The sequence below is a fragment of the Mytilus californianus genome, unplaced genomic scaffold (assembly GCF_021869535.1).
Source record: "Mytilus californianus isolate M0D057914Y unplaced genomic scaffold, xbMytCali1.0.p SCAF_22, whole genome shotgun sequence".
NCBI lineage: Eukaryota > Metazoa > Mollusca > Bivalvia > Mytilida > Mytilidae > Mytilus > Mytilus californianus.
The window spans coordinates 372,436-387,934 of NW_026262671.1; positions in this window are offsets into that span (position 1 = coordinate 372,436).

Below are 15,499 nucleotides of genomic sequence, written 5' to 3' on the forward strand. Positions count from 1 at the left end.
AAATAGATTTATCCGGTTGAACTGACTTTAAATAAAGCTAATACTAACAATGAGCACTGCCCTTTCTTGGATCTTGATATTTATATTTTATATCTTTAACGGGAATTTTCATACCAAAATTTACGATAAAAGAGCTGATTTTTCATTTACTATTGTTAAGATGGTACCACACACCTTGACTAAAATTAATTTGGCTGGTTTAATTTTCATAAAAATTTGACAAAATATTTACTTTGACCCTTTGACAAAAATATAAAAGTTCATAAAACTTGAACCACACACTTTATGGGAAAAATTTCATAGGATATATAGCAGTTTGACAAACACTAATTTTTATCATTCGTAAATATAAATCAACATGCAGACATCTTATACGTTCAGGTACTTCACATCCAATCTTTTACGGTAATATTCTAAACAAAGCACAAAAATGTCGTATTCACCTCAAAAGCTAACCAAACCTTTAAACAGACTTATTCAGAAGGGATATAGTTACGATATGTTGTCAGGTAATTAAAGATGGCGTTTTTTGGAATTAATATTGATTCACTCATAGGGTCTTTGCATCGGAAATAAACACATTATTCTAAAACCAGTTGTTGGCATGATACAGGTTATGTTCTTCTCAAATATTTTATGATGGTATGATACTAAACCCCTAACGGGAGGAATTGTGCTTGATTTTCATTTGATGAAGACACAATCTTTCAATCAGTTTGACTGAGGTCTGTAGCTGGCATGTCAGTTACTGCTAGTAGTCCTTTGTTAATTTATGTATCATTGTCATTTTGCTTTGTTTCTTCTATTACCTATTCTACCATTCTTTTGAACTGAATTTTTCTGTGTGTATTGCTGTGTGTGTGTGTTTATTCTACATTGGCTAGAGGTAAAGGGGAGGGTTAAGATGGCCTTTGTTAGTCTTGTATGTTTTTTTTTAAATTTTGGTCCATTTATATGTTTCGGAGTTAAGTGTGACGTCCATTTTCTCTGAACTAGTACACATTTTTGTTTAGGGGCCAGCTGAAGCCCGCCTCCGGTTGCAGAATTTTCCCGATGTGTTGAAGACCCATTGGTTGCCATGGGCTGTTTTGTGCTTTTTGGTCGGGTTGTTGTCTCTTTGGCACATTCCAGTTTCCATTCTCATTTTATTAAACTTCATATATTTTGGACCATTGTTTCTATAGCATGACAATTTAAGATGTGTATCAAGAGTCCAAATTGATCATTATGTGGTGTTCGTCTATTAACTAGCATGTTCCTTGCATGAGAATACTTGAGGATGCAGGAATTTTGGACATGGTTCCCTGTTTTAGTCATTTTTTTTTCTTGTAGGAAATATTCAAAAGGACAGTTATTATTGAGTACAGCTGGTAGGAATGATCATAGCACAAACGAAATGGATATCTATACAGTAATTTCGGACTACCAACAGTTAGACAATTATGATGATACTGAGAAAAAAATAAAAGCGTATGATCAGTTGCCCGTTACACGTTTTATAGACACTGTCCTGACTAACGGTCAGTCTAATACTTTAAGAGAAAATTACAGCAAACATGAATCAATTGAAGACATGAATGAGATGAATAATACTACAGTAACTACAGAATACTAACAGTTAGATAATGCCGAAAAAGATAAAAGCACGATGGCATATGATCAGTTGTATGTTACACATGTAGGAAACACTGACCCGACTAACTACAACTCTAAGACCATTATTTCAACAGAAGATCATAGCAATTATGAACCAACAAAAGAATTTACCACAATGGACAATCATACAATGACTTCAGAATATGAACAATTAAACAATGTCAAAAAAAGTAAAAACGTGAACGTGCATGATTTATTGCATGTTACACACGTGGTAGACACTGACCCGACTACATACTACTCCAAGACCATAATTCCAAAGGAAGAACAAGATAGTTTTGAACCAATTAAAGTAACAACTGAACTAGATAATAATGCAGTTACTTCGGAATATGAACAGTTATATGATACCTAAAAAGATAAAAGCATGAACGTGTATGATCAATTACATGTTGAAAACGTGCACGACCGTAACCAGACAAACGAATACCCTTAATCCATTATTTGAAGAGAAGAGCATAGCAAAAACGACATTTAATTCATTTTGAATTTAAAAAATCTTTAATTTAGCAATATACGCATTTGTTTTTATCCTTATCTTAATAATAATTGAAAATTATAGAGGTCAGTTTACGTGACAGCAATGCATTTACAGTGAAGTGAATGTAGAACATTAGTGGAAGATCTCTTAACAATTTTATTTTGTATATTTTGTGTATAATATCAGCCAATATATCGACAATTATGTATATTTCAACTACGCTCCTGAATATATCCTGGTATGTTCTGCCTATTGTCTATAAAACTAGTGAAGTATTTCAGTTTTTTTAGTTTAACAGTCATGACAGTTAACAATGATACCTATGCAATGACTTTGTCTTTTCAGAATATCTAGATGCTAAGTATTGGGTTTGATAAAAACCCGTCGGAAAGTCCAGAATAACAGCATGACTCCATAATGCATAGATATCTTATTTTTTATATTTTGACACACTGCGTAAAAACACTCGAATGATAGATATACATGAGGTCATCAAAATTGTTTCCACCAAAGATAACGTAAAATTTTGTTAATAATTAAAAAATATGTTATTGAGAAATCCTTATTAAAAGATACATTATTTTACTTAAAAGAAAAAAAAAACCATTATGACGGACAGTAATAACAAAAAACAACTGGATTTCATGAACATACTTCTTGCTGACAACAGGCAAATACAGCATATGACAGGTTAAGCATGTTTTGGTTGTATGGGTTTGTTCTAAACATTAAATTTAAATAGGGTTCTGGTTAAGTAATTCCTTAAGACAGTTTTCTGGTTTTCGCATCATGTAATTTTCCATTTAAAGTGATCAGCACCAACACATGTCTGGCTTACGCAGTATTCAAATTTCAAAGTTTTCAATAACATACAGCACAGGATTTCAGTGTAATTTGTACACGTTCAGAATTGAGAATTCAGGAATTATTGCGTAACTAGTTTGCGATTTCGACATGACAGACCAAATTGTGAGAATAATTATTGTCAAGCATTATTTTGTTTGTCCTTTGTGTTTGTTTTTTTACTGATGACTTTACATTTCTCCAAGGTGTCTTGTTCCGTATGCAATTTTTTTCACGCGATCGAGGTATTCATAACTCAAGCTTTTGCATGTCCTTTTCTTGATTTGCACTATCATACTATCCGTACATTTCTTTTAAAAAGCCTTCCCACATTTAATAGTAAATTACTGTGTTGAAATATTTCATCATTTCCTTCATCTACTTAACACGGAATTATTTATTTTTTCCAATTTAATTACAGTTTTGATAGAAGTAACGAAATTGAGGAGATTATTTAACTTGTTCACCACTTGATTGTTATGAATGCTATCATTTCAAACAAGATCTTATGTAAGTATAGTACTTAGCTAATTTCAACTTATTTTTTAGTTTAATATTTGCATTTAAAATATATTTATGCCGTCATACTTAATATTTTTTAATTTCATTTAATAATAAGAAATATAAGCGGTTGTCTTTTGTCGTATCTGTATGCATTTTTATTTAGAGAATTTATTAATGATGTCATATCTGGGTTTTTTTCGGTTCGATTAGAAGCTGGATATATTATTACAGACACATGTTTATTATTGAAGACAGTTTGTTGACCACTTAATTTATTTGTTATTTTTGTCTTGCGTCTCATTGTCTCTAACCCCACGTCTTCCTTTATTCATATGTAGACTTATGTATGGTATAATTAGAACTATAATGATTGTGAACCTTTTGGCAATATTTACACAAGGCAGCGATAGATTTTTGCTGACTACCTTTTGATTTTTCGGCTCCAGATGTTAAAATAATTGTTATAATTGTGATGAATTTGGCGTTCAAAAAGATTTTCTGACAAAAATACTTCTAATTGTACAAAAACAGCGCCGCATAAACGGTTAACAATATCAACTAATTATACCATCTTAGGACAAGTTTAACCAAGTTTCGATGTGACCTTTTTTTTCATATTATACTACAATCTGATCTCATTTGTATAAATGTGGGCAACAATATTACCATGTATCATCTATTCAAAGATTATGTACAGACAAACAGAGGGATTCCTATATATATATATATATACAAGTCTAAATTGAAAACAACGTTCAAACCTATGATTGCGTTGGAGGGGTATAAAAACAGCACAAACAACATTTTCCAAAAGACCAAAAACGTGAAAAAGTATAATTTAACAAAACGCATTTGACTAACAGGTCGAACAACAAATGTTCTTAAACCCTGCTGACTGCCATTGGCGATTGCCAAATAAACGGATCACCGATGTAATAAATGGATCTTAAATATAATACTAAACAGAAAACAATAAACTTGCGGAAAAGATGGTATACCGCAAACAAAAGGTGCAAAGGTTTTTGTACACCATATCCATAAATATGTGGAGTTCATATATATATATATATATATATATATATATATATATGAACTCCACATATTCGACAGGGTTGCTGCACTATATATGTGCATACTTTGATTACTAAAATCAGTAGTGCTTGATGTTAAAACTTTACTAACATGTGTTTTTCCCACCAAAGTAACACACATACATCTACATGTACTACTTACAAAATACTAGTGAAGGGAGAACTTGGTCTTTTGATCATTTTCCAAAATTTAATGTCATAAATGACCAATTTTCGCTTGCAAGTATTTTTCTAAAATTCTAATTAGATGTGGTTACATTTCGTATCAAGCCAGAAAACCATCTACTGGACGTCATATGTCTAACTTTGACATCATTCGATATATGACGTCATGCCCGGTATGCGATACGGGTTTAGCTATGCGATACAGTGTAAATGATACAGACTGGAGAAAAGAACCTTTATTAAATATATAAAATTGCTGTATTTAGTATTAGATATAGGATAAAGTTCATTATCACTCAGAAAATAGTATAAAAAGGCATGATATTAGTCTTACGAACTTAAATGTGAACATATGATCGACGTATCCCCTGCCGAGAACTTGATCATACTTTATTATTTTTTTCTTCTTCTCAAGATAATGTGATTTATTGTTTTTTTCTTTGTGTATGTTGTAAAGGGTCTGATAAAAAGTACTAGTGTTTATCTTTTTTTGGCGAAATATGACAGCAATCCAATGACATGAATTACTACAAGATATCAGAGAGCCAAATAAGTATGCAACAATAGACATATGTCTACCTTTTAGAAATGAAAATGTGTTTTAACACAAAGACATAAATACACATTTAACATTTCCGAAATAATCATTTTCTGATGGTTAACTTTAAATTAAAACGGTGGACTGAATGACATCTGAATATTAATTGTTTTCTTTGTCATAAGACTTTTTTTAGATAAAAACCCTGACACGACATGGTGTGGAAGCATGCAATTTGACTATTTAGTTTTGTTCTCATTGTTCTCTGTTTCCTCAAAAGGTGAACAAGGTTAGATATAATTGCACGTTTATTGATTCTGTGTGAAACATATTTTACGCCATGTTCTTTTATTTGTATCAAGATTTGATTTAATGATAGCATAGTTCAAGTTTTGCGATTCAAGCTGTTTATATTAAACAATGAAATAGCACAAAATGTGTTTAACACAAGAAAAAACACGTGAACCTCCAACCCTCCCTACAATCGACATACATAAGATTAATGATCGATGTCTCATTTCACATTCTGTTTTTGACCCGTATTTATGAAAGATCTGCGGGTATGTTAAATAGTTATTCTGCGGTTTCTTTTTTGTTTTCCAACTGACACTTGTACCAGTAGTTTATTGAAAGAACTAACGCCGCCGTATATATTTGACATTCGAGTTTTAACTAAATTTCCAAACAAACAGAAAATCAGGACAATCTACAGAAATCTTTAGAAATGCATTGCTCATCAACGGTATATCACAAATCAAACTAAACATTTTCATGAATCTAATCTCATATCTATATCAACCTGAAAGGTTTCAATATTTAATAAAATGCATATGCTTCTAGTCATTGGATTTTCCGAAACGACTTTAACATGGACGGAAGCAGCTTTACATTGCTATGATAGACATACCATTTTAGAAAACAATATAACAGTACTTGCTGATTACATCAATGCAAATAATAATATACGGAACGTATGGGTTGTCAGCTTTGAAGCCTGGTTACCATGGATTGAAATTAGAGGTTTGCGTTGGAGAACAAAATATAAACAAATTATATGTATACACAATTTGACAATGTGCAATTAATATGCATTGAATTGCATGTTAAACTTCCGCTATTTATGTCAATAATGAGTAGGCACTTTCAAATATTAAAAAAAAAAGTAAACTTTCATTAAAATTATAAAACGTAATTCATTTATGAATAAATGATAAAAAGACTGAGCATCTGTACACGGTTATGATACAACATCCACTAACCTACTTAACTACTGCTTGTAGGTGTAATACCACCAAATCATAGTACGTCACATCCGGTTGCATACGAAAATAGGTCGAAAAAAATATTCACTTGAATTTGACAGTTGTAGGTAATTGATCCTACATTTCATTGCAGTAAAACATTTCTGGGTCATAAACATATATCTTGGGTATTTCAAAGCCCCATTATTTTTTTATTTGGGTTTTCTAAAGAATATTTTGGAAACTTGAGGTTACATGGTTACTAAAGCTTGTACACAGGTTGAAAAAGGGGAAAAATGTGATTGGTTAACTTCCAGTGATGGTTATTTTCTTATATGCAATGAAATGTTATGTGAAATTTTTTCTATAGTATTGGACAGGATAAAAATTTACCCATGCCAAGTATTTCTTTATTTGAAACAAAGATAAATTCTGCACATTTTTTTGAAAAGTGCGAATTTAACAAAGACCAATAGCATATGAATAGGGGAAAATCAATGGTGGTATTACACCTCGTAATGCCCGGAGACTCATTGGGTAAGGAATACCGCAACCAAAAAATACCCCTTAATAAAAATCGTATAAATGTGACCATTTATTTTGAAAAGAAAGTGAATATAATAGTCGAATGGCCGAATGCATGATAAATACTCAATGAGATACGTATTCACTCTTTTATGACACATTTGGTTTGATCCGAGATATTTTTAATGTTTCCCAAGAGGAATACATGATTTAATTGTGCATTAGAACACCATTTCGTTCTAAAATGTTTTCAAACATGGGAACGAGATAGGTTAGCAATCCTAAAAAAAACCTTTATGTTTAGATAGCGCTATTTTCATACAGTATTTCGTGAAATCGTTGTAATACAGCTTGAATTTTTTGCGGTCTATTGTTCAAATATCGCGACAATAAATGCAAGCAGACAGTGTTTTCTGTACAGTATAAAACATTACGTATGCATATTTTGAAATATAAAGGCATTAGGTTATTAGATAAGCTTTAATACGGTCCAAAATGTTATGATCGATTTTGACCTTTAAAGCTAGTACGACTTCTTTATTCATTTGTCATATAATATTTTCATACGAGTAACATCATGATGTATTACTACTTAAAGGTTGCTATAAAATATCTAGGGATACCGTTAATGTTGAAATACCTTATGTGGATAGTTCAGCTGTCTGTCAAGTTAAGTGCATGAATACACGGGAAAATAAAAGTGGATATTTTGGATTTAACCAACATTTAAGTCAAAATCTCTTAAAAAATCTTAACAACAAAACAGTTTTAGCACAAAATAAAGAAGCTGGATAAAATCATCAATTATTATTACTTAAATTTGGTAGAAATGAATAACCATGATTTCCAAGTAAACTGAAAATGATAATTTCATAAATGAATTAAATCCGCCAAAGTGTCATTATCGAGAAAAGGACATGATTGGCAAAATTTCTGATTAGACGACTTTTCAATGTAATAAATAGAGAATAACATGTATGGCTTTTAGCATTAACATTCCTCAGGTAAGTACGCTCGTGCATGTTCACACTATACAGACTTTGTTAACAGGGATACACTGCTTACACGACAACTACTCCAACATAGTTATGAGAGAAAGTACAACGTAAGTTTCACAGTCACTTTCACGAATTGGTTGACCGATACAATGTGCTAATGTGCCGATGTCTTCACTGAGTAGGTACGTGTTTTCGTATTGCTGCGGATGCATGCACAAGACGAGACACTGATCCTATCGACGCATCCAGTTTCTGGACTGCATGCAAGTCCATCAGTTTCCGTTTGTTACATTGATTCGTCTTTTTTCAATCGTTTTACGAGATTTGAACATCGATGAACCAATGTTGCCTCAATTTTTTGATCGAATATATATGAATTCTTGGATAAGTTATTTGGACTATATTCTATCAATACTATGCAGTTTGTTTTAAGATATCTAGATCAACCAATGCTGGTTAAAAGTTGAACCTCAAATTTTATGATCATCGTAAGAACTTTTACCTCCAAATGCAGTTTACTGCTCGATGAAACATAATAATATATGTACATACATATATCTATATCAATCCATAGAGACACGGTATTGACATGTTACAGTGAAACAGCTCTTCAAAAATGTGTTGGAACTATACACGTACATGTACAAGTACTTCATCGGAAAGACACATATATCATTCATACGAATTACTTGATGTGTCGTCTTTAATTTTTGTTACTTGTATACAAATAACATTAGGAACAGAAAAAAGGCGAACTCAGGAACTTTGAGATGGAATGCAGTTCCTGTTTAACAAATGGCAGCCACTGTGTTTCCCATGGAAACATACATTGAGACCAAACATGCATATCAACGATAGTTTGGATTACAAACTTACAATCATTAACATTTTTTTGTGTGTCAAATTAAGATTTTTAATTGAAATTTGTTGATGAATTATATTCAATGTTACGTAGATGTTTTCCTCAAAAATAACTTTTCCAGGAACACAGGTGTTTTTGGTTTGAAGACAAAAGGCTAGTCAGTGCTGTCAGTGAAAATGCAAGTTTGTGTTCGGATTGTGCAGCTGCACGTGCTTGCGATAAATTTGTCGAAGTTAATAGAGGTATTTTAAATAGTAATTATTACCTTTCTTCTAGTGATAATGTTTATTACAATATAACATGACGTCATCAGTTAATGCCGAAAACTCAATTATCTATACATGCAAATAAATAAACACAGAGTAAAGTATTTTAATTGTGAAGATTTCACTGCATTTGGTTTAATTTCGAAAGCAAAAAATAATCAAATAACATCTGATGGAATTCATTCTTAATTGTGTTTCTATTTATCAATATAGCTATAATAAGTGTCGATGATTTGATTTATTTGGATTCTAATGCATATATTTACTAAGATAATTTTTTCGCAGACGATTTTGTATTTTTTTTTGTCGATTTTGTTTGTTTGTTTTTTTAACTTTTTTTTTTGCATGCTGTCTCATCACTTGGCGTTCGTCATACTTCGTCTTTCGTCGTGATCGTCGCTTAACTTTAACAGGATTTAGTAAAAAAATGTGTCTGTAATCCCTGTTTGCTAATCAAAATGGCCGACATGGCTAAGTAAGACCATAGGAGAGAGATTCAAGCTTCATCTTTTCGATTGGGAACCGCTATGAATAAGGAATATCTGACAGGACAGGAATTTCTCGAATGTTGAAATCTAATTCTTTGTTTTAAATCAAAACTGTCAGACGACTTCTTATAGGTGCTTTTGCCTTTAAATTACGATTGTTACTTATTCTTTTAATTTCTGCTCACTATGTTGAAAAGTACAACATATAGAGAATTACAAGATTTTCTTAATCTCATAAGACTTGTAAGGCGTGTTAAAAGAATGTTAGGGGTTTCCCCACCTACTGTATTTTTTATACAGAAAATACCAACCCTTAGATTTTTTTTACCATTTTTCTTACATTGAAGCAGTGTTAAAACCCCAAATTTCCTCCCAAATACACAAGGTTTAAAAAATCTAAATTTTGGATACAGAAAAAAAATAATTTAATGCTTGGTTTGTATAGTACAAAGAAATCTTGCTTGCTACAACACTCCTTTCCTTTCCCATAGAAAATCAAAATGGTATGTGCCTTGGCTTATGGTATTCAAACAAGATAATAGTGAAAATCTGACAAAAATTGAAACCTGACCAGCGAACATTATTAAACAGTGACTATGGTCAGCTTATTATTTAATTAGTAAGAGGAACACATATACAGAAGAATACATCTCATTTAAAATCAGCACTTATTTATGCGTAAACAATAAGCATGATAGTAATTATTTATTAGACAACGATGTACAAAAAATATGCATAAACTTCTTGTATGCGTATAATCCTCCTTTATAAGGAGCACCACCAAAAGTTATGGCATAAAGGAGGACATTTTGCAGTCTTTTTAGGTTAGGCACTGATTAATGTGAGCATTTGCCCCAGGGCATTTGCCTACCCAGTTCCTAAGCCAGGCCGTGACAAGTTAAACTACCAAAAAATATAACCTTCCCCAAAACATAATTCAATGCAATAAAATAGATCATACAAACTCACAAACTCACCTGAGATTCTGCAATCAATTGTTTGTTTATATGATATTTTTTTAAAGTTCTTTTATATTTTGGAATGCGATAAGTGTGGCATATTTACGAATTTGGAGAAATATTCAGAATTGACGTTATAAATATTGAGAAAAGAAAATGTAAGGCCACCACAAACTACTTGGAAATAGCATCGTAAGTTCCCAAATTTATTATTATTTAAAGCGTTTCTCTGTCATAAGATTCAAATATGTTTAATCAAGAGTATCTTTGATGTTTAGTCTATATATTAAAGCATGATAAGTGCCTCTTCTGTGATAATTAATGCCACACCTAATATGAAACATTTTCAAAGCTGTGCTAATAAATATTAAAAATAAAAACATGTACGTAGTTCGGTTGCCAATTCTCTAGAAAACTATAAAATACAATATACATCAAACACAAGTTCAGATAGTTGGTACCAACTGAAATAGAGTACTAAACTAAAAAAACAGTAATTAATAAAACCAACACAAATTGGCATGATCAAAAGAGTGGCCCCAATATCAAACAATAAACGGCAATCAGTGGTGAAAACTAGAACAGACTTCATAAGATTGTGTTACAATTCATGGTATGGAATATTTATGATGGTCATTTATTAATAATTGTATTAACAGGAAATAATTTAATGGCCATCAAATATTGAAGTTTGAAAGTTTATTGAATTGGACACTTTTAATGGCCATTACATACAATTAATGGTACATGTTAACGCTTGAGACAAACAGGATGGAAATTCCTTTTTTCGGTCATCATATTATATATGTTAGTAATTAATTAAATAACCATTAATTATTTTTCATTACAAAAAATAATGGCCATGATATAAGAACAGGTTTTGGTAAAGTTATAATAATGGCTATTTAATGGCATCATAACTAGATTGACCTGATGTAATGACAATTAATTAGGATTATAATGATTTTTTTCAGAACCCATTAAAAATGACATTACAAACTTTGACAGAACCTTTAATGGGTTTCTGGGATTTTAACAGGATTTTAATGGAAATTTAATGGTTTGACGTTGCAGTATTGATAAATAGAAACTTAAATAAGCAAGAAAATTCAACAAGCCTAATTCTACAAATAAGTCAAGTGGGTCTAAACGACAGTCGACTCATTGTTGCAGTTCATGCTCTTTATTGACAATTTGTGCCATATTTATGCGTTTGTGCCTATTATTGTTAAAATCTAAACAAAAGATAGACACTTTAAGGTAGATCGGATGTCTTTTTCTGATCATCCGTTTTGGTCATGTCGCAAAAATACATTTTTGGTTTAAAAATATTTTACCGAGTATTATTCAATATACAACAGAAAATGATCTTTAAATTTAAAGATCAAATTATCAAAAAGTCAAGTATCGTTAAGTGCATTTAAAATTAAAAAAATAAAATAAAATCTTATGGAATCAAGGGCAGATAATTATATTGATTTTGATCGGACAATTTGTTGTTTGGATTTTTCAAGATAATAAGTCCCCTATTTTTTTTTCGAAAGTAATAATGAAAACCAATTTTCTAATCTTATTCAATTCTATCGTTTAATGTTTCTTCAATAAGAAAAATTTATGTTTCACCTATATAACCTATATAAAGTAACCATGATTTCGTTAATTTCAAGTATTTTAACGAAAAAACAAGGTCCCTGACCCCCAGTTTTTATATCAAAATTTGAAAGTACACTGACCCAGAAGCTTTACAGAAGTTTTAGAAAAATCTATCGTCGAACATTTAGACACCCCAGCTTCCTTAAGTAGCAAACATTATCGGTAAGACAGTATTTAAAAATTTGTGAAATTTTGCCAAAATCGTTAGCATACTCTTTACAGGAGTGATTGCTCTTGAATGACGATGTTTCACTTTTGCTTTGGAAAAATTCCAAAGACGATCGAGAAGAACTGTAAACAGAAAAAAAATATCAACAATACCAGATAAACGCATGTAGTTTGTTTTAATCTAATTGTACATCAAAATGAACCCCACCATATGCAAATGTGTAGCTCTAACTAATCGTTTTAATCATAGAGACATAATAATGATTTAACATCAACGATTTCAGTGATATAAAATCTAGATCTTGTTCCGATTGATTTATTCATTAGGATTTCGTTTTAGTGGTAAATGTATCATTGGACGATGATCAAAGAGACGAAGACAATTTCTGTTTGGCTCGTAACTGTTCAACCGAAACACCAATCTACTCAAAAACAAAATGTGACAGTTATTCAAAAGCATACTGTCGTAAGTATACAATTATTCTATGCTATTAATTGTATTTGAAGAAAGTAAAGATAGATTTTCCAAAAACTAAAGATTTCAAATTGAACTTGAAAAGCACGACTTAATGTGTTGAATTATTATGTTTGAGTAAATATGTCCCAGTTGATAAGATATTTCAGAGCTTGCATTTTATAGTCTGATTTCCTGGTTAGGGGTTTGCTGCTCACAAGGAAGCTATTAAACCAAAGTTCCAAGTAGTGAATTTGAAATTTTCCCATCGTAAATTGTACGGGTGCCATCACAATTTGGCTGACCTTTATTGATCATCTGTTTCACAGATGACTACGGATATGTTCCAATTGTCCTAACCACAATCTCGCCCTCTTTTTTTATAATTTAACATATCAAATAAGACTTATAGCCGGGTTTGAAATATCATGAGAAACATGACGGGTACCACATGTTAAGCAGGTTCTGCGTACCCTTACGGATTACATATACAATAACATGTTCTTTCTAAACTTGACACTACCGATATGTTTCATTGGAAGCAAACATAATCCAATCCTCGATTTAACTTGCAATGAGCAACACGACGGTTTTTGCTATGGGAAAAGAATCTGCTATTCCTTCCGGATCACATTTGGTCATCCCATTTCTATCATCATCTTTAATTTAGTGTATTGCCTATGTATGGTTGTCTGTATTTGTGTCCGTTGTACATTTTAGCCGGGGTGTTGTCTATTTTTATCGGACTTTATCTGGGTGTCCCCTGAAATCGGCTCTTTCTTTTTTCGACACATGTACAATGTATGTTGTAAGTGTACTACAGAAGTTGATTAATATCCACTTTACCTACATGTACAACAAACAGTCTTTGATATTTGTTATTTGTACTTTCCAGCTGAAATATGCCACGAAAATGTCTATAAATACACTTTAAGGAAGATTGTCGAGACATACAAATGAATTTATAAAAACGTCTAGTGATATATTCTTGAACCCTGGATTTGTTTCCTCGCGATGAGATTCTGAAAAGGCAAAAATCTTTGTGTCTGCTTGTGTGTAATATTTAAAAATACTGTCATGCGCAGTCGACAGGCGAACGTTATATCAAACGACTATATTTATATTGAGCAAATTCTACGCCCTTGGTAAAAATAAAGGCAATAATAGTATACCGCTGTTCAATAGTCATTAATCGATTTAGCTGAAACAGATCCGGGTCACAAACCAAAACTGAGGGAAACACATCAACTATATGAGGACACAAAACGGAACAACAGAAACACTCAACTACTACAAAAACAAACGCCAACATACATAGAAACTGACTATGTTATAACAACTGCCATATTCCTGACTTGGTACAGGATATTTTAAGAAAAAATGGTAGGTTGAACCTGGTTTTATGGCTAGCCAAACCTTCCGCTTATATGGCAATGTTAAAATATACTGCTAAAATGACATATTACGTGACAGGAATGCAGTATAAATAAATGCAAGAACAGTCAGGACAGAGAAATACATGAATAAATAATATAATAGAAAAACGAATTTGAAATAAAATCTGAAAAAAAATATTTATGGCCTGTTGCTAGGCACAATTTCTGCTTCTACCTAAAACTGTTAGTCATATCCTCATGTTAGTCTTAATTTCACAACGTTCATACCTGTCAACTTAATGGAAACAATTCCTATTGTTCATTTTTTTTCATTTCTTGAATCTGTATAAATGTTTCCAACTGGACATTATCATAACAGCATTTAAGCAATCGAAATGTGGTCGATATTCTTTTTTTTTTATCCAATTTGAACATTGGAAGAAGAGAGGGAACACATAAATCATATCAGAAAGTACCAGCAACTCAAATAATTTACCTGCTTAGTAACAAGTCTAAAGATATTTTGTATATAGACTTGTTGTCAAAGCTTAGTTATAAGATAAGCCTGGGTGTTACAGTTTATTCTGTGTTCTTGATATTCGAAATATAAACGCTTCATATACTAGTAAATTAATGTTAGTCTTTAACGGTTATGTTGGTCTCAACATCATCTATAAAATGCTGAAACTATAAACGTTAAGTCTTATTAATAGTTTATGATATTTTTAGCTTTTTTGTTCTGAATACAAATTCAATATCGTTCAAAAATGTTTCTTGCAGTCAATTTAGTACTGATCAGTACCTTTTAAAACAATTCAGTATGTTGTTGTTTCTTACAGGTTATTACCAACTAAATCTGAACAATCTGAACACATATTGAATAGATCTTCACTGCCCGCAGGCGAATTCTAACAGTACTGAATTTGCTGCAGTTGATATTTCCCCCAAAAAAATAACGAAAAGAATGAACCTCATATCTCATTGTTTAGTCTTTTAAGAGTATTCCATTCAAGATTGGCTTACTAGTTGTATTGATTTTAATCAACAAAAACGAATTGATGGATTGGAAGCCATATTGTGATACCTTAAAACGATAAAAAAACCAACACTGAATATTATTAAGACTTTCTTTTTAAATCATAGGTAACAAGATGGAGGCTAATAGCGGGATCACGACATTCATCTCCCTTCTTGCAAACTGCAAGACGCGGCATTGGACATATCCGTTGCT